This window comes from Micropterus salmoides, unplaced genomic scaffold, assembly GCF_014851395.1.
Source record: "Micropterus salmoides isolate LMB-PRFRI ecotype aquatic unplaced genomic scaffold, ASM1485139v1 Ms_hic_scaffold_6, whole genome shotgun sequence".
Taxonomy (NCBI): domain Eukaryota; kingdom Metazoa; phylum Chordata; class Actinopteri; order Centrarchiformes; family Centrarchidae; genus Micropterus; species Micropterus salmoides.
Window position 1 is genome coordinate 13,411,590 of NW_024044348.1, and position 21,494 is coordinate 13,433,083.

The following is a 21,494-nucleotide window of genomic DNA, read 5'->3' on the forward strand; positions in this document are numbered from 1 at the left end:
AGTGGGCCATAAAAAAAGCCTTAGCCACTGGCTTTAAAACCAATAAAGTTAAATGGAGCCGCTGACATTTTTAGTATTGCATTATTGTAAGTCACCCCTCCAACTGCATGTGTGTGTGCAGTAGACGAGGTAGAGAGTGTCAAAACAGTTGTCAGTCACTGTGACAGAACTCTCAGCAAGATGACGTTAATGACGCTCTTGTTAAAATGTGAAGCCCGAGTGATAACAGTGCCGAGCTTAAAGGCCAAAGCTGTCACAGCAGAGGAGACCACAAAGCAGAGTTGCGCAGTGTGGGGAGAGGAGTGTGGGAGGCTGCTGGAGTTCACAGATACAAAACACAACACCAACTTGCACAGGTGAGCCATGTTGTATCTGTCAATCTATATATATATCTATAGTGTCTATAAAAAATTATCCATCCCTCTTGGAAGTTTTCATTTTTTAATGAAAATAAATTACAACACTGAGTCAAAGTGGATATAATGTGGCTTTTCTAGCACTGATCAACAAAGAAAAGATTCTTAAAGTCAAAGTGAAAATACATACTCTACAAAGTGATTTAATTTGATTATAAATATAAAATACAAAACATGTTTGCATAAGTATTTACCCCCTTTAATAATAAACATGTTAATAAATCATCACTGGTGCTGCCAGTTGGTTTTAAAAGCCACGTCATTAGTTAAGTGGGGATCATCTGTGTGTAGTCAATGGGTTTCACTCGATTGTAGTTTAAATACACCAATGGGGAAGATACATTTTTAAGTGAGTTAGTACATTGGAAAAACCAACACCATGTAGAAAAGGAGAGTACTCCATGTCACTGATCATCCCTTGCAGTTAAATCAGAGATTGAGAAATAGAAAGAGCGTGGCACAGCTGTAAATCTACCGTGTGCAGGCCGTCCTCAAAAACTGAGTGAGTGTGCAAGGAGACTAGTGAGGTAGGTCACCAGCAGACCTACAACAGTTCTGAAGGAGTTACAAGCTTTAGATGTTGACAGTGGAGAGACTGAGCTTTATGGGAGAGTGGCAAAGACTACAGTTAACCAGAAGGCATGTGAGAGACTGTGAAGTTAGCTGGAAGAAGGTTCAATGCGCTCTCTCTCTTTCTCTCTCTCTATCTATATCTATCTATATGTCTACATTACATTATTAATTAGATGTGGTAAAATACGTCTATTATGGGAGGATGTGGCCAGTTTTCAGTGTACTGCACACCTCAGTCAGTTGTTAACGTTAATGTCATTTCGCTCTAAAAAAAAGACATTTTTGTCAGTGTAATCAAGCCCTGATGCCCCTCATTTTCTCAACACCATTTTGTGATGAATTCCCATCTGCAAAGTATTTCCGAATACTTTGCCCAAGGAGGTGTAATTTAAATAATATCAGTCACCATGCTGCTGCCAGAATAAGAATTATGTCCGCACTAATATCTCATCTGACACGCACCAGAGGAAAGACTTTCCTCCTGAATAACAAAAATGCAATAATTCAGCCAATGTTATTATCAACCTAATTATAATGGGAAATATCATTGAGTCCCCTTTTCCTGCTTGAATTCAGAACAAATTAGCAAAATGATCAGTTATGTTAATCTTGTTCAGGATGGTTGACTATCATTCATTTAAAGACCACAACAGAGATGTTTAATGGGTTGGAATTACCAGAGAAATTGGGTAAAATGAGGCCACAAACTAAAACGCATACTGAACAATACCTTCTCCCTGGTCTCACTTAAAGGTCACATGAACCATATAAATATTAAACATTCATATCAAATTTACCATAGTATGCAAACTAACCACACACCGAGAGTCATCCCATTTTCCAGACATATTTTCATAATTATATCACTATAACAAATTTAATGAGAGCAATCAGCACTGAACATTTTTGCCTCCAAGGAAGCAGAGGTCCCAGTCAGTCACAGAGGTACTTCTTGGTCATTCTCTATTAATTTGCAGAGTGTGTTCTCCGAGTTTCAGGGTCCTGGCAGTGTCATTCCCCAATGACTCCTACCTCCAAGCCCGCCACACGAGGGGGACCCTAATTAGACTCTCATGTGTATTTAATGGACTTGCTGCCTTTGGTCCTGTGAGAGAGCGCCCGATGCTACAACCTCTGTACAAAGGTCCCTTTGGAGAGGAACTGGGTGTGTAAAGTGTATGTGTGTGTGTCCAAATCTAAAGCCAAACTGCAGCAGCCCAATTTTTCGTGCCATCTGGCTTTGTCCATTCTTGGGATCCAGGCCTTTCTGAGTCTGAAAAGTACACACAAGCAAACAAAAACATATATTTCATTGTTATCCTTCACACATTTCCTTTTATTTTTTCCCCCTTAAAATATTGGTTTCCTTTTCTTCTAAACTTATTAAAAGTACTGGGTAGTAGCTCCTTCCCTTGCCACAAACTGGGATTTCACATTTAATAAAAGTGACATTTGCTAATATTATGCCATGCATATAGTTTGGTTTTTATTTGTCCTGGACAAATAAAACTATTTACATGGCTAAATCTCTCTAAGTGAGAAAGTATGTGTGAATATGTAAAATCTGCTCATATATCTACCAAGTACCTAGAACAGAAATACTATCACAGTTCTGATTCTGTACATGGAGGAGTGGTTGCTTTACTCTTGTACATTTGAATGCACTTTCAGAAGCAGCCTATTCTAATGAGGACAGACATCTCGACCTCACAATACGGGGCTGTGATGAATGTGACCCCTGTGGTAAGACCTTGCCCCCAACCCCACCAGGACACATAAAACAGTAGCACAGCCCCTGTTAAAGGGCTGCACAGGAACATAAATTGGCCCTGCCGCTTCTTAACTGTCCAATTTGCATGGCCCCTACACAAAGAGGCTAACGATGTTTTACAAGACAAACATGCACAAACACATCCTACAAAAACACGAACATTCATGCAGGTAGACGATAAGGTGGTGCTTACTTATTACAAATGCTATACATGCTTGTATTTTTGTGGAAAGTACACAGTATGCTTTTGTTAACACATGAATAAAATGTAAGTCTCTCTGATGTGACTATTTTGATGTGACTAAACTGTGAAACTACAAACACAAACTGCGTCAAAAACAGACAAAAAGATAAAAATCTTTGAGAGAAAAGCAATTTTTTTTTTTTTAAAGTGAGTGAAAAAGAAAACAAAGACAGAAAATAGAGGAGCAAGACTGCCGATGGGAAAAGGCAAGATGAAGAGGGTGGTGAGATGGGAGTCTGGGTAGTTTTATCTGGTGGGCAGGGAGATGTTGGCGGGAGGATCTGTCTCTGTTAGAGAGAACATGGCCCTGTTATTAAAGCCATTCATCACTGGCTGAATATTCTCCCTTTAATAGGCTCTGTCGTTAATTAACCAACTTTGTCAAGATAAGGAGTCAGGGGCTCTCTGTTTTCTTGGCCTGTGCACAGACAGGCTCACACACACACACACACACACACACACACACACACACACACACACACACACACCCATTTAACTGAACACATCTTCAGGTGATGGGACACATTTTCACAGATGCAGAGGCAGGAGACAGCATGCACAAACATCAAAAGAAGCATTCTCTTTCTTCCTCTGTTGTTCCCAATTTCCAAAAAGTAAGGGGTTCACATGCAACAACAGCAACACCTGTACAACATAATGCAATCCATTACAAAAGTCCTGCAAGAAACACTACCTTCAAGAAGCTTATCATGTTCTGTTTTTGCAAAGACTGTCAGCGAGGCATTGATTCAACTGTTGTAAGTTTGCAGGCCATAGCTTGTGACGGAGTTGTATTGGATTGCATTAAATTGCAGAAATTCCAAACCATCCACGCTCCTCCTAAATGTATCTACAGTGGGATTGAAACAATCAGTCAATTAATCACTCATTTAGAAATAGCTGTATTCAAGAACTGTATTTAGGTACAAACTTGTACGCTACTTTGTACTTCTTCTTCACTACAGTTCAGAGGGAAATATAAGATTAGATACATTTTTATAACTACAAGACAGCATAAAAAGTTCAAATTTGTTCTGTCTCAACCAACTACAACAGTAAAACACTTACACACAAATGCATTAATAATAGTATTTTTAAATTACAGTATTCAGTAAAGGATGTTTCTATAATAGAAAATTGAATATTTTGGGGTTTTCAACAGTTGATTGGACAAACGGGACATTTGAGGATGTCTCTTTGGGCTCTGGGAAACCGTGATGGGCATTTTTCATTCTTTTCTGACATTTTATAGACCAAACAATTAATGAATTAAACAATTAATCAAGAAAATTAAAATTAGTCTGCTCTTAATGTGTCTTCAGGCAGTTTTATCAGTGGGACTATGATGCTATAGGACCACAACTTCCTCCTCCTCCTTCATTTTATCCCTCATCAGAACTCTTTTGTGATCCTTTTATAATTCGCCACTTAGCTATGGAACTGTGGCTGTAAAGCATTTACAGGTGTACTCGACAGGACATGCCACCACCTTTTGTTTGCCAAGTAGTTTGTCTGTGAAAGGGACAAGACAAATTGGCTGGGAGGGCATCTGGTGGCCTCGAAGCTGTTACTGCCTGAGAGAGAGAGAGAGAGAGAGAGAGAGAGAGAGAGAGAGAGAGAGAGAGAGAGAGAGAGAAGGAAGAAAGAGGTTCAGAGACTATCAGCAACAATAAGGATCGTACCAGAAGGATTTGCTACAAGGGCTGTAAAGTTTACAGTCTGAGGAAACTGATCTGGAAATGGATAAAGCAGCTCTGACAAATATGATGATAAGAGACTCAGAGAGGGCTGTGTAATAGGGACCTATTTTTCGCACACTACTGATTAAGAACTGGCTAAGTGTCTGTGGAGATTCCCATGTGCACAATGCAGCACAGGCAGAGTTTAGTATGCGTCCCAGTAGGGTTTCCTTTAGTACCCAGTCATTTACATTGTAGTTATCCGAAGATAGAAGGAATGCAAGGCAGCGTGACAGTCGCTCCATTGATCCCTTTGGCCTGATTAGCTCACCAGTGTACCATCAACGCAAACTAATCAGATACATTGACTATGGAATACTTTTTAACGCTTCCCCAGGCAATAATATGATTTTTCACAAGTCAAATTACTAGTGAGTTATCTGTCTAGATGTGATCCCAGACATTTGGGATTCTAACATTTCCTCTGAGATGTCAGTGAGAGTCAATAGCTCGATTTCAAACTCAACTGTTTAGCAGACAATACAGTAATGACAGTAAAAGGCAATTTAAATTACTGAAGCGTTGTCATAATTTCTGCATGCCTAGTTTTGTCACACTAATAGTGATTGCAGGTGTTACTCACTACTGTTATGTGGGTTCACTATACTCCCTGCTACTTTCCCTTTTGTCCAGAAGAGGTTGCTGTGTTCCCTGCATACAACAGGAGGTGGCTGGTCATGACAGATCCTAAAGACTTCTTTCCATGAGACAGAGAGGGAATGACAAGGGAACGTGGGGTGTAAAATCAGTGGAACTGAAGATCCACTGAAAGAAGCTTCTCTACTTATTGCACTCCTTAAACAGAATAAACAGTTAACACACACACAGAAAATGTCCAGATAAAACATTATTATGATAATAAAAGTAAATTACAAACCAAAAACATATTGTAATGTCTGTACTATAATTGCAGGCTATTTGGTGCCTGGGCGGCAAATTCTCTGCCTGAAAAGGATCTAAATGATAGACCATATTTTTTTTGATAGTTGTCAGCCTGCAGGGCCTCAGCACTGAACACCCACTAATTGATTATTGATGTCATTTTCATCATTGACAGTAGGGGGCAGGATCCATACATTGATTTGACTTCCATTATGTGCGGGCCAAGTAATTGTAATCTGTGATGCCCATTAACGTACATTTAACACAATGACACAGCTGTGGAGAATAATATTTTGCTTGTTGACACACATGTTTATTTGCCTGGACTGTCGATTTAGTTCCAAAGAACTGCTCTGACAGTACAATACATGACTTCTGAAAGTGATTTAAAGGGAAAAAGAGCTTGGCTTACATCTTCAGAGGTAAATATTCTGTATCCCATTTACACCAATATCTAAATAAGCCCCACGACAGAGTCTAAACAGCTGTCGAGATATGAGTCTCTCTCTGATACCTGTGTTCCCGTGATGCCGGTGATCAAACGCTATGATAGCGTAACATCCCTTCCTGTCTCTCATAGCCTTAGGCTAAACATCAGCAGAGCGCCTTGCAGCTGGCAAACGTTCTCATGAAAAAGTTAAAATGTCTCGATTAATATCTGACTACTCTGCTTTTTTTGTCACTTATCTATGTCTCTGCTTTAGCTGCTTCTCCATCTTGTGATTTCCGCTGGATATATCCACCTTGGTAGTGTTACCGTATCAGCAGGGAATGGATTCGACCAAGACTTGATTCAGCAGTACTAAAGAATCCATAGTTGTTTGATTAGTGTGCTTTGTATTTATGATGCTTTGAACAATACATGAATTTTGATGGCATTTGTGGTGGTAAAGAAATCTAAAAATGCTTATATCCTAGAGCAGAATGATTTAAATAAAGTAGATGCTTAATATTTTGTCACTTTGTCTTTACAATATGTGGCCACCAACTAATAAATGGCAGCAATAAGGTGAAATCACTGCCATCATGGCCTAAACCTGTATTTTGTTCCACCAGGAAATGACTTGTATCCCCCTTAAAACACAGCAGTATCTTGAATTTTTCTAAATAAATGGATAGACTATTTAGCAATCATTGTCTATATGTATGAACATAATTTGTCTAGTAAAATATGTTTTGGATTCTGTGCTATCCCATTAATCATCTCAGGACTCATCTCCGGATTTATTTTGCGACCTCATATGATGGTCTCGACCCACAGGTTGGGAACAACTGCCCTAGATGGTGTCCACTCGTGCCGGGAAGCCAGAGTCCCATCAGTAGCGTTTCGCCTTTTCGACAGTCTCATCCATCCATCAGCTTTTAACCAGGCCTCATGCATGATGCCGTGTGACTTAAAAGCCTGGCTCGTCAGACCAAATTAGCCAACGCCTAATCAGACAAGTCCCCTCACAAGGACACAAAGTGGATTGTAGCAGTAAAGACCATCTTTGGGGTTGACTCAGCAGATAAACACAAAGACTTAACTAGCAGACGAGGACCCCATGTGTTGTGATCATAAGTGCAAAAACCCTGAACAATATGAAAAATGTTTGATGCTCTGATGCATGTGAGCTCGTTTAACTAAAAATTAGACTTACTTGTAAATACATATTAGATCCATATTATAAACTCTACACTCTACACCTCTTGTGTCTCTGTTTCCACATCTGTTCAATAGCCCCCCAGTTAATCATTTCTGTAGTGTTGCCTTTTTACTGGACCTCTGAGACCCAAACCCTGGTGTACCTGTTTGGGGTTTGATTAACACTGCATTATAGTACACACTATAGCACAAACCCAGTGGAGGGGGCTTAAAATGGTTATGCACTGAAGCTAATGTAGCCTGGGGTACAGGACAGATGGAGAAGTGATAAATGGGGAAGAGGGATGTTTGTGAGTCAATTCTTGTTGGCTTCATTGTGCAAAAATTGGTCTGACGTGGAGACAGTGAGTTGGAGGTGGTGTTTTTCAGGGTGGTGTAATCTAAAAAGAGGGGAGAGCACTTCAGAGGACAGGAGGGGAGAGGACAGGACACCAGATAGAAGAGGACGAGACAGGAGGAGGCAGAACAGCAGTACAACAGCCATGTCTCCTCACTCTGTCAGTCCCTGCACACTAAAATATTGAAAAGCTTTTGTTTTGCCTAGTTAAACATGCACTGATGTGACACAAACTGTGAACAATGCCATTTCACACACACGGGAATCCTCTCTTTTTATAATTCATGATGGAGTGACAACTGCAGCCATGCCCCACAGTTTGCTCTCAACATAATACAGCTGGTACATACATACTTTAAAAAACACATTTAGCTCAGTAAACACTTAACAGTGTAAAAAACTAACGTGTGTGTTGTACTTGTCAATTATAATGATTTCAAACTGAATTTTCAGGAACAAATGAGCAAATGAAAGGACTGAGGTTGTTTGTCTCCTTCAGTCGGGCAGGTGAGAGAAGAGTTTTTTGCCCTGACTGCTTCTCTGTAACACCATATGCCTAAATATGGAATTTAATGAATTGGAAAATTTGAAAAAAGATGACGGTAAACCCTATTATAACTTTCTTTTCCCCTGCAGTGGCACTTTTCTTGCTGAAAAGGGACAGCACTGCACTGTGGTAATATGAAACTCAGTTAGATGCAAGTGCAGATGTTTTTTGAACATATAGTCCAGTCTCCAGTTCTAATTGGACCAGTCACACAAAGTAGTTTAAAGAAACATTTTGAAAGGTAATCTGAGAAGAAGAGGAAGAAGACGTTTTAAGAAGTTATTACAGAGGCTCCAAAGTACAATTATCTATTGTTACCTGACATCAGTCCCATCTGTTACAATACTCCCCTTCCTCAGCTACAGCCAACTGACGCTCCATCCAGAAAACACTACAATAATTTATGTTTACGTCACCTGGAGGAGGGCAATGAAGTTCGTTACTACCTTGAGGCCTAAAAGACTATTAAGTATAAATGCTTGGTGTTTATAACTTCTTTTCACAAGACATGGGACAAAATAAAACAGTAAGTGACTGATCTTATGAAAATGTTTCCCAAAAGTTAAACAGTAAATCTGAGGTGTTACATTGGCTGCTATTGCAGATACAGAATGTTGGTGTAAAGGTCAGGCTGATATGGGACAACAAACTGCAGTACAGAAATGCCAAAGATATGTTTGAGGTAGTTTAGAAGCATTCTTGCAATTACTTTATTTACTCACTACATGTCTTGATCACATTTTTTAAGAACTAAATTTAAAAAATCCTTATATTTCTGTAAAACATGAATCTGAAAATGACGTATTCTTAATACAGGCAGTGTCTCTTGATGACATCACAGATTCAGTTGTTATCTCTTCATATCCTCATCTACTGAAGAAGAACATGTAGATTCTGAGATTCAGTGTTAAAAGAGACTAGTACAATGGATACAATATACACACAGTCAAAGTCACAGCTCACCTGTGAAACAAATAATGTCACACGTCAAGTGAAGAAAGAGAAAATCACACAATGACTGAATCAGGCCTTGGCCTGAGTTAAATCCAGTCTGTTGGCTCCCTGAGCCCTAAAGACACAGAGACAAGGATTCACCATTATACACGCGGATTATCCTACAGCATAAAGCATTAGTCATAAGGACCAACACACACACACACACACACACACACACACACACACACACACACACACACAGAAGGCCTGGTATGTTGTAAGCATGAGTTATACATCTCTCTAGAGGATTAACATTTTTTGCTTTCCTTTTCCTACCATCAAATTTTTTCCTCTTTGAAAAAATCAACAAGAATCTGAGGATTAAACTAATACAAGGAAAGAAGTGTTTTTACCATCAAAACACTTGATCAGTCAGCAGAATTTTTTAAAATGATCTGCATCAAAGACATATGAGCAGGAGTAACAGTGAGTGTTAGATGGATGCAATTTTAGCCTGTCATGGAAACCTCTATGTATCTTTTTTCTGTCTGCATGTGTAAATGTAACCAAAACCTTTTTTGTCATTCAGGTAACAACATACAATGAATCCCATCTAAATAACTCCACTTTTGAAAATGTCTAACTTTAGAGCGTTACACTATGCTGTGACAAAAAAATAACCAATACATATTTGTAAAAGGTTCACGGTGAAATGCTCTAAGTCACTCATGATGAATAACTTATTTCATCATCACCTTGGGGAACCTAATTTCTACTGACATTCAACGAACATGTTTTCAGAAGATGTGGAGGTTTGGGGTCAGCAATTTAAACTGTAGCAGTGCATGTTGTGTGAGTGTGTGTGTGTGTTCACACGCTTGTGTCGGGGTGTATGTGTGTTTGTGTGAGTGTGATTGTCTTAGATAAAACAAACCCCACATACAACAGCCCAGGGACACTCCAACCATAATTGTGCAGGTGGCATTTTAGAAATACTCACACAACAGGGGTCAGTATCTCTTCAGGTCACTGAGAATGACATCATCAAACTACTATTAACTCTGCAAACAATCCTAGCCCTGCCGCGTCTGTATTGACAATGGATTCCTTCAAAACAAACAGCAGGCTCCGGGCTTTGCCCTCAATCTAAAACCATAACCTCAGAGTGAATAACAGAGAAATGTCCATCTAAGCAGGAAGGGACGACACTGAGGAGAGGAGAACTAACAATGGCACTGCAAACAAATCTGAGCAACCACTTCCCCCTCACCTCAAAGCCCTCCCTGTTCCACCTGGTAGACATTCACTCTTGTACTATACCTGTCTGCCAGTATCTCTCTCTCTCTTTCTCGCACACACATGCAAACAAATGCAAAGCATCATGTGCAGAGCAATGTTGTGTGTGCAATGGTGGGACAAACCATGCAGACAGACCATAAAGTGCCGTGTTTCTTTATATCTTATTCAGACATGCTGTATCTCATCTGATTGATTTCTACACACGGAATGCGTTTTGCACCATGCTTTGTGAATATGACCTATACAGCATGCCCTTGTTTTAAGATGTGAGCTCACGAGGGCAAGGTGTGCACTGACATACAAACATGACGAAAGCGTCCAGAGGCAGTTCACTATTTTTCTGTAATAATAGCTAACAGCCATGCAGTTAAATAATTAATGTAGTCTATCCAATACAAAGTGGATGGCAAGCAGACTACACTCCACTGCTCTCCGTCGACAGACACAATGTGCATGACTGTGCTTGGTTTTGTTTGTTTGTAGTATTAGCGCTCGGCCTATTACTACATGGTCATGATAATGTAATAATACTGATAATAATAATATAACCTTGGATGTGAAAAAGACAGTACACAAGACAATAAACATCAGATTAAAACAGGCACTGTTAAAGCAGTGCAAAGTTAAGTCACGAAGGAGCTCACATCCACAAACAATCATGCTTCTTTTTTTGCAACAGGACTGGTTAATTTAATGAGGTAAAATTCACCTTGATATTAAAATATCTATTTCAAGAGAGACTTGGCCAAGAAGGCAGCATTAAAACGTTGTTAAAATAATAAATACCGACAACATAAACATGCTACAAGAGTAAAGAGAATCTTCACAAGGGAAATTTTGATTTGCTAGTTTTGACAAGTCAGTAATATTGAAAAGCATATATTTATTTCAGACTTATACAATTTGTTTTGTATCTAAAGTATTGCTGCATTTAAATACAGATTTTAATTGACAGGCCCACTTAGTCCAGAAGAATATGTTCTGTGACATAACCTTTGTGGAGGCCAAAGTGTTAATGAAAAAGGTAAAAATTGATCTTAATGAGTGAACCAAATCTTAATGATTCATCGCCTTGACTTGCCCTCTCATTGAGCACACGTTGTTTTTCCCTGCCGTTTTTACAAGAAACAATCTTATTTGGCATTACGGTGCAATAAACGCACAGAAGCATATCGGAGGTTATGGAAGGAGCAGTCACATGATCAATACCCTCCAGACCCTCCCCTCCTTGCCCCTTCCACCACTTTTCTTCCTTTCTCCTCTCACCACCTTTCCTCCCAATCAATTAACTTCCCCAAGTAAACAGATCTGTCCCCACGCTCCCTGCTCCCTGCTGTAACCGGATATTCCTTCTCCTCCTCCTCCTCCTCCACCTCCTGCTTCTCCTCCTTGTCCCAGCCAAGTCAGAGAGAGACACCAGATACCTGGCAGAACATTACTGCTAGCTCTCTTCCAGTGTGTGCTGAGGTAAAACAGCTAAATAAAGACCAATGACATCATCTGTATACTCTTCATCCTCATCCTCATCACTGACATGACCTCTGAATGGGTCGTACATGTAGCAATCTGTGTAAAAATTACCCTGCTATCTCCCCATGAACACTTGAATGGCATTGTTGTAGCGCTATTGGAAATCAATATCCCTGATTTGTCAACTTTTCTAAATCAAGAAGTCCCTTTGGCTTTTGACCATGAATTTGTCAGTGCATTCACTAGATTTTGAAGTGTTTTAAAATTTTTCTTGACACACACGTACATGAGCATAAACCTGAGCTTATCTTAAGGTACACATGGAAATCCCCAGAACTACAGTTACAAAGTGTTAATCTACAGCCACATTCTAAATTCCTGGCCTTTTCACTGAAGAAGATGAATATTCTTTGCATATTTTGTTCATAATACTATAAAATAGTTTCACTCACACAACTACAGCACTGATAATGCCACATCAATATACACTTCTAACATTTTAAAAACAGGGCGTTTACTGGTAATATAGTACTTTTTCACTGTGCTACTGTTTCTCCAGTAAAGGATCTGAATACCTCTTCCACCCCTGGTCCTCAGCTCACACTGTAGTAGCTATTTATGAATGGACAGATGTATTCATAATCACAGCACAGATTCACAGACCAGACTTCTACTTTTTTATTTAGAACTCCATCTGGGAAGCCAGTCTGCCCAGACAATGCTGCAAATGTGTCCTGTTTGTTTATTAATGAAACATGTTCTCACTCTGCTCATAAGTGTTGAGACCTGATCAGATGCCAACAATATTGACACTAGATTGTTTTTTTCTAAAATTGCAAGTATGTAAAATGTTGAGAGTGAGGATGCTCTGAGAAAATTTCACAACAATATACTGCACAGTGTTTTGCAAATGAACCCACCTTCCCATTATCTGCCCGCTCAATAAACTAGGTGACTACAACAGAAATTCCCATGAGTCCTTGAACATAAAATTGTTCATTCTTGTAACACTCTGGCCCCTGAGAGTCGAGATGCAGGAAGCCAATCTATATCTCCAGTGACCCTCAAGAAACATGTCGTTATGCTTGCTAATCAGATTTAGAGACAACAAGTGAAAGGATGGCCTCTCTGGGCCGTTTGCTTTCACAAATGGATCTGGTTAATATGGGAGATTAATAGACTACTATCTAATCTTCCCTGTGATTGAAGCTATGATCTGGTTACAGAGAAACATGATGAATGTTGAGGCAGTGGCACATGAAAATCATGTTAACCCTTTCAAGGGAAAATGCAAGGTTGCTTTGCAAGTTATTGACTGTAAAAAGACAATGCAGAGCAGCAATCACAGTAATGAAGATGTCTGCAATGCTGTTGGTTTATTAGAAGCAGTATGCAAAATGGCTTCTTTCAGCTCCCAGCTGTGTCAAATTAGAATCTAAACTAATTCTCAGAGGTTGTAATAGCTTGCCTGTGCATTTTGTCCCATTCAGTGGGCACTTTTTTTATAACATCTTGTTCTCTGGAGAGGCAGATAAATATAAAATGTAGTTTCATTAGAAAAAGTCTTTTGGATTCTCTGTTTTGTGTCTATGTGACCATTTTAAATATTCTACTGTACCTACATCTTATCTGCAACAGTTAGCATAGAATGTATATTGGTTGGGAACAAAAAAAAGAAACTTTCAAAATGTTTATGTATATGATCATAAAATTAGCAGTGGTTACTTTTTAATGCAGTCTCTCTTATGGTCTACTATGTGTCACTCAACAGACAGACTCAAGGTCAGTACTTAACAGTGTCTGTACAAACTGTGCCTGCGATGTCCTTGAGAGACATCCAGGAGTACCTGCATTGATCAATACTTGTTGAGACAAGAACAATGCCAGCTGTTAACCGGAAATCATATAGTACATCTACTTCTTCAAAACGTATCTGGTGGAGATTTTTATGCCCAAGGTCCACTTATTAAAAAATGTCCTTTGCATTCAGTCACATTTCATGACCCATATTTTTGTTTTTGTTTAAACTACTATTTCCAAGTTCAATAGCGAACCTTCAAGCTCAACTATATGGTTCACTTTTGGGGAAAAAAGGGCTGCCAATGGCGCTCAGTCAGAGATGTTCTTTTGCAGTACATTCTGCTGTTTAAAAAAAAACTCATGGGGGTTAGGGGGTTGGGGGTAACAGCGCCGGTGTAAGAGCTGGTGTAAATCACAGAGAAAAGCTGTCGTCCCAGATAGGACCTTGTTAGTCGCTACAGAACCATAATGACTGATGCCTCACAGGCAAACTAATTATCAGGTACTTAACAGTCCGAACCTACAATACATCTGCCACAGGCCGAGGAGGGATGTGAGGCACATGACCACCTCCTTCATCTCCTCTTCTCTTTCTCTTCTTACTTCTATATCTTGTTCGTTCTCCCTCTCTCTCTCTCTCTGCACCTCCTTTTCTTTTTGCTTTCCCTGTTTCCTTTCTGCTCTTCTGTTTCTCTCCCCCTTCTCTCTGTTCTCTTAGGGAACCAGCTGGGAAACTGGCCTTGGGAAACAAGCTAGAAGCATATAACCATATGCTAGATATTTTCATGGAAGGTGTGTGTGTGTGTGTGTGTGTGTGTGTGTGTAACAAGCAATCAGGGGGAGGGGTGTGACTTCTTCTTGAAATGTACTATAGTGTAATAGCTAAGTAGGACATTTATCTGGCAGTGGATTGTCTTCCCCCTGTTGTGCTTGTGTGTGAGTTCCTGAGTTCCTTCTCTATCCCACAGCTAAATGCCTAGAACATAGAATTTCTGTTGCTTTCAAACACACACACACACACACACACACACACACACACGCACGCACACACACACACACTTACATTGCAAACTGTACAGATAGACTGCTGAGAGGAAGCTACTAGAGACACTGACACAGCTTGCTCATTAGACAGTTTCTTCTTGGATTGAGGCCAAATATCTGCAGGTCATAAACTCACTGATGTAACAGGCAATGTAACTCAGTGATCTAGTGAAGTGTTCAAAAGCTACACATCTCTTTTTAGGATTGTCTTTCATCAGTAGTTATTATACTCATTTTGCATTTTGTTTATGCTATAGGTTTTTATTATTTAACTGTCTTTATGCATTTTATAATTAATCTTGGTATTTTATTTATTTGTCTCTATGTGAAGCACTTTGTCCTTTGTTTTCATAAGTGCTCTATAAATAAAGTTATTTTTCTTATTATTATTGTTATTTTTATTATTTAATGCAGCTACAAGGACATGATCCCTCACTGGCTTCCCACTAGTAAAAACTGTCAGTTGTGTTTGTTTGATAGCATGAAACAAACAGAGTTTGAATCTCTGTCTATGCTCTGATGTACCCCTCATTTTCTACTTTATGAATTAAAACTTTTGTAAAGCAGTATTGTTTTAAAGGAACAGGACACAGGAAATGGACATTTTGGGAAATATGCTAATTTGATTTCTTGCAGAGAGATAGATGAGAGGATCGATACCACTCTCATTTTGATCCATTAATTATGAAGCTACAGCCAGACATTTAGCTTAGTCTGGCCCATACCTACCCATAAAATGTTTTTATATTTCAATATTGTAAACAAGGTGTAACTTGTTGCTAGCAAGAAGATGAATTAGTGTATCTTCCAAAATGCTGAACTATTACTATTAAATGAATATTTCTATTAACCAGTTTTCAATGGCAATTACTCAAACAAGCTTTTCAGAATTTACAATGTCACTTTTTTATACTTTCACATACAGATAGTTACACAAATTCTTTATCATCAGTATTTCCTGTATAATATATAACTCTTGAGAAAACTGGAGTGATTTTTGTGACATTTTAGGGCACATCTTTTGACCTCTTTCTGACTCCACTCCACCCCTTCACATGCACACGTTTTTACCCCCTCAGGGTGAGAGTAAAGGGGCTGGCTCCATCTCTCATTAACCTACTGGTTGCATAAATCAAAGTGCAGACCAGAGAGGAGAACCTCAGCCTCAGCCATTCAGATAAGAAGAACACCCTACACCCGCTCATAGCCTACAGCCCAGTGATGTATAGATCTGCAGAGGCTAATAGCAAAGTATTGACAGGGAAATGGTGTGCTTATCCTGCTCCTGCATGCTGGGGAGAGACCCCCAAAGCAGATGGGACACACTTTAGGGAGAGAGAACGAGGAGGAGGGTGAAAGGATGAGGTATAACTGTACTGGGACAAATTAGAGTGTTTATTGCTTTTTTTCAGCGAATCTGTCTCTGAGTCTACAAACACACAACAATAGATTTCTGTTAACCCTATGTTTAAATGGCTGTATTTTTGTCTATATTAGTGCTTATTTTCTACTTGATCTAACTGGAGTGAATATCTACATTCATTTTAAAAGTAAAAATGTTTTTATAAACATTGTACGTCTTACATTTTATCCCCCCCCAAAAGTTTGAGAGTTGTAGAGGTCCTCAAAAGTGTAGATTCATTAAAAATAGTATGTTCAAGAAAGCAAATATCCTGTTTACAATTAACATCTTCAGATTTAAGAAGTTAGGAAATGAATGTCCAAAGTTTTGTGTGCGTGTGTTTTAATGCCTGAGCATCAAATCACCTATGACCCTTTGTAGGCAAGAAGATCCTTAGTATTTTAACCTCTCCATGTCAATCCATGGAGATATATTCTTCATGCCTGCACACAGAATACGGCCAATAATAAATACAAAATACACAGGATTACAGCCAGCAATACTCTTCTCTGACAAGAAGCAATAGATCAAGATGTAGGCCGTCCTCCCACTAGTCTTTAATACTGGAGTCAGTAGGTTATCGCTGTCTGGCCTGCACCTTGTTCTAAGTGCCAGCTTTATCAAGCACAACCAATTCTTCCTCTGATGTGGCTGTGGATGCAGGAGATGGGCCCTAATGGCAACACTTCATCAACCTCAGAGAAAATGTCCAGAGAAACAGCAACCTCTGATGTCAGATAAAGAGGTTGATACTGTTCAGTTACTGGACCACCAGGGGTAATTTGGTTAAAGGCTGCAGTACACCGTTGCTGGAGTAGTTGAGAGCTTGCAACTGCCAGCTGACATTCTTAGAGACGGATTCAACAATACAGAGCCTGTCTGACATACACACACAAGATTTACTGTATGAGCTGAGAGGGCTGCTATCATTCAGACAGGGACAAACTGTGTCCTGGATGATGTAATTTCCTACTCCAGTGTTATAGAGGGCGAAAGTGAGTTTTGTTTTGGAGTGTCATCTGGAGACATCACAATACCACTGTACGACCACCAGGGGACAGACAGGCTAACCATGATTGAATGAATGAATAAATGATTGAATGTGGAATCTGAGATAGATGCTGACTTCCTGATTCCACAAACGCAGTTTAGTACCTTACACCAACAGTCAGTGTCTAAAAACACACGAGGAAGAACACAGGCAAGTTAATAAAAATGCTACAAAAAAATTGCAACATGGTTTTGAAATGGAATGGTCTACACTCTGAATCAGGTGGTGTATATACTCATGAGATGATGCAAAACAATGCACTCAAAACTTATGTTGTTGTCAACTCTGGAATATAATGAGCATGCATCTGCATCAATGAGCACCAAGGGCAAAGACAATGCACCATCCGACTCTGCCAAATGCCTTTGTTGCTCTAAAGGACACCGCATATGACCATCTTTACATCTGGACGCCAAGCACTGTACCGGGGCCTGTCTATGATCGTGATTACCCAATTGACATCTTTATAGCTCCGTGGCAGACATCCTCTTCGGCAGATCTAGAGAGGGAACTGCAGAAAGCCAAAGAGGCCCCACAGTGCTGGTGTGAGACATCAGAGTTTTGTGTTGAAATAATTAGTCTGTTTAGCTGCCATCTGGGCTCTGGTTGCTGGCGTGTGGCATAAGCCAGGTGCTTCATGGGTAATACCACAGAGAGACATACAGCAGATGCTCAGAGCTGCCCACCTTGGCACAGATCTGGAATCAGCTAACCCCCATACAGTTCTGAATTAAAACCACAAGAGGAAATTCAGACAGGACTGGTTTGAGGACAGTTCCTTGAAGCATTCTCATTTAAAGGATTTTAAGCAGTTACAATAATTTGTCCAGACAAGTGCAGTGACATCTGCATGAAGCAAAAAGTGAACTTTACGATTCTGTTAAGAATAACTCAGCAACTTTACAATCTAACCCAGCAAAAATCTATGAAACTGCATTCTGCTCAGAAGTGAATCTGCGATAACCCCACTCCATCCGACATAAAACACAAGCCAAACAAACCAAATAATCAACACTCTTATCTTTAAAAAGCAGGTGCCATTTAATTACTGCCTTGCCCCTATGCAACTCAAAATGTAGAAGATTTAAACTTTTTTCTGAGCAGTTCAGTAGCCCAGTAACTTGATAAGGCCCCTGGATTTACTCGATGAGGTAGAAAGTTCCTGAGCAAGCAGCAGGCATGTGGTTGTTGTTCCCAGAGGGCTGGGAAACCGTATCTGCCCTGGAGGAGCATCCTCTTTGGTAAGCACTTCTTATCCAGGCCATCACTGCAGGCCGATAACGGCAGGGTAATATCCAGTAACTGCAGCTTTATGTGCGATCCAATACTTGGATCAATCCCTAAGACAGGAGGATTGCCATTAACCCCTGAGATCTCCCTCTATTTCCCTCTTGTTTCCTCTGTCTTCTAGTGAATCTTTCCTTCTTTTGATACTGCAGCAGAAATCATGAAATCATTGTCGAGAGGGAAAAATTACGCTCTCTCTCTCTCTATATATATATATTTTTTTTGTAGCAGGAGGGAAGAGCACTCGTCTGTTTCACACAAAAAAAAAGGTAATAGGTCAGAATCTGTGTTGTCTTGTATCTCACAATAAATTGTTTGTTTTATCATTTATCTCGGATCATCTTAAAAACACTGTGTACATGTTAGTGTGACTATATTACAGTATGTCCATGTGCAGGTGTGCATGTGTTCTTTTTGTATTGGGAGGTCAAACAAAACATAGGCTTGTATTTCTATATCTACAGTATGATTCTGATGTGTGTGTGCACGTATGCTTATGTTTGAGTGTGTGTACGTGTAGAGAAAGCTAGAAAGACAGTTATAAAGAGAGATGGTGTGAACAGGAAAGAGACAGTGGGTTTGAGACTTTGTTTGAAACTCCCAATACTTTGGGGAGTATTGTCCCATATTTTGTCCCATGTGAGTGAGCAGAAGAAAGATAGACTGAACCAAAGGTATGTAGCTCTTGCAGAGAATTTCTCTTGCTCTCACTGAATATAAATGGATAAATAGTCACTGAAATTAGTTTAACGTGCAATGCTACTCTCATAAAAAAAATGGCGTTCCATGCTACAAAATGGGCGTCATAGGTATTGTTCAGAGGGGACACTATAGGTAGATATTCATCGAACAAAATCACAAACATCTTAAGATATGAATATGGATCACTGCAGACGGATGCTATTTTCCTATATTATTTAAATGTATATATTATAAATAAATTACAATATAAATTTTGGGTGAATGGCAGACATGCATTTTTGCTGTCATCACTCCAAAATTAATCTAGACTAAGACTAATCTAAAAAAAACTGTGACTTAAGCTTGCATTATGCAGGTGGGATAAATCCACTTAATATATGCCATAAATTCCACAACAGAAATTGTCAGATCATAAATGATTTAACTAGAGAATCATTTAGGCATTACTAGTGGGAAAACTAAATTAAATATAATCAAACAAATGGATTATATTGGAAAAAGATACTCCGATTGACAGTTTTGAAATATTATGCTGCGTATGTCACATTGGTATTCCTACAACCTTTAGTGATTGTTATTATTTTTCCAATTATAAAGATTCAAAAAGAGTTGACTCTGTGACTAAAAATTGTATTTTTTTGTAATAAATTAAAAGTTTAGAAGATTTTAGGTAAAAGCATACATAAGCACACATACTTCACAACAGACAAGCAGTTTAAGCCTAATTCAAAGTCTGAGAAGTTTCACTTACCTCCAGTGTTTCTTTTTTTTTTTAGGAGGGTCAAGACCCCAGAGTTTGAAAGCAGGTGTAGAACAGGAAGGTTGAGCGCATCCTCTCTTTTCCGTGCAAACGTCAGAGGCCACAAGGCAGCTAGCTGTGCTTGGCTACATCACAGTAGCAAGCATGGGCGCAAGAGAGCCTTCTGGGTGAGCCGGCAGCCGGTCTGTTGGAAGAGTTGGTCAATCAGCCCCGGCAGCAGAGACAAGGGGACAGGCACACAGGGAGAAGGGCTGAGTCGGAGTGGGCTCTGCTGGAAGGCTTTTTCGCCTCTCCTTCCCTGAATGAAAGCAATCCCTAAGAGTGAATGGGTAATGAGAGACCGGCTCCTGAGATTTTAGCTTTCTTAATCATGTTCATAATTAATTCAAGAACATTGATAATTTCATTACATTCTTTTTGTCTTATCAATAAATGATGTGCCTGCACTTTTGGTCTTGTGTATACGGGAGAGAGGGAGGAGGAGAGGGAGAGAGAGGGACAAGAGAAGTAATACTGCACTAAAAGCACAGGAGATGGAAAATGATACAAACAGGGAAGTGGTAATTATAATCTTTGACCAAGCCACTGGCAGCACAATATGAAGTCAAGTGGCTACAAATAATTAATAAGGCCTCCTGGTGTGTGTGTGTGTGTGTTTTGGGTGGGTGGGGGGGGGTTCTGACAAATGTCTTTGTTGAACATTATTTCACCAGCCCTCTTTAAGGAGCTGTTTTTACAAAAAAAAACACACACAATACAACTATTAAACATCATTGTGTTTTCACCAACATGATGTTACACACACTGCTGTTAGTTAGTTACTAATACACTCATCTTTAATCCTCACCTTTAAACAGAGGCTGTGGAGGACGTTGGTCTTATAATGCCCTTAGATCCAATAAGGGTTCAGGTTTCGGGGACATTAGTGCATTGAAGAGGTTTTTAAAAGACCATTCTCCTCCCTCCCCTCTCTCCTCCACACGTGCCCTCTGTCAGGTCAAGAAAGAAAAAAGATGAGGACCATTTTCTGTCTTGTGGCATATTTAGTTTCCACTTATTTGGCAGCAGGAATAATGAGATAATATGCATTTTTAATAGTTCATCTTCAGAATATTCAATAACCCTTCACCTCTGTGCATAGTGTTATAGATTCTGTGCTTTATCAATCGAACATTCTGTTCAAAACTGAGCTGGAAATAGAATGAGAAGGAGGGAACAGGGAGGGAAAAAAAGTTGTAATGGATATCTCTGTTTCCTAAAAATACTGTGAGGATGATGGAGTCTGAGGAAGGTTCTGAATCACAGCATGCTCTTTTGCTCCAAAACAAGGCAAGTAGATGAATTTGAGCAGCCTAATCTAACAGCGAGGGATGGTCTGCTCTGTCAAAGGTCTAATCTGCTAGCAAAATAGTGGAGTAGGCTGTTTATTCTGATCAGACTTTCTTGATAAGTCATCAATCTATTGCAAGATGGGTATTTAAAGCAGCACTGAGACATGTGTTGTGGGAGTTTCTCACTGGACATTCCATCTTTTTTTTTATCAATTACCATAAAGACTTCATAGATATCTCCTGGATTTAATGTGTGTT

The 21,494-nt window shown here is 39.5% G+C and overlaps 1 long non-coding RNA gene across 2 annotated transcripts; it reads right to left on the bottom strand.

The window, feature by feature from the left end:
• Positions 1-479: 479 nt before the first annotated feature.
• On the bottom strand, positions 480-20,888 carry LOC119890564. Of its 2 annotated transcripts, none has more exons than XR_005442257.1 (3): positions 20,753-20,888; positions 19,897-20,203; positions 480-2,262 (listed from the first exon to the last, which is right to left on the bottom strand). It is a non-coding gene; the product is annotated as an uncharacterized LOC119890564 (long non-coding RNA). The 2 variants fall into 2 exon arrangements; XR_005442256.1 differs by having other exon boundaries at positions 19,897-20,220.
• Between the last annotated feature and the right edge of the window lie 606 nt (positions 20,889-21,494).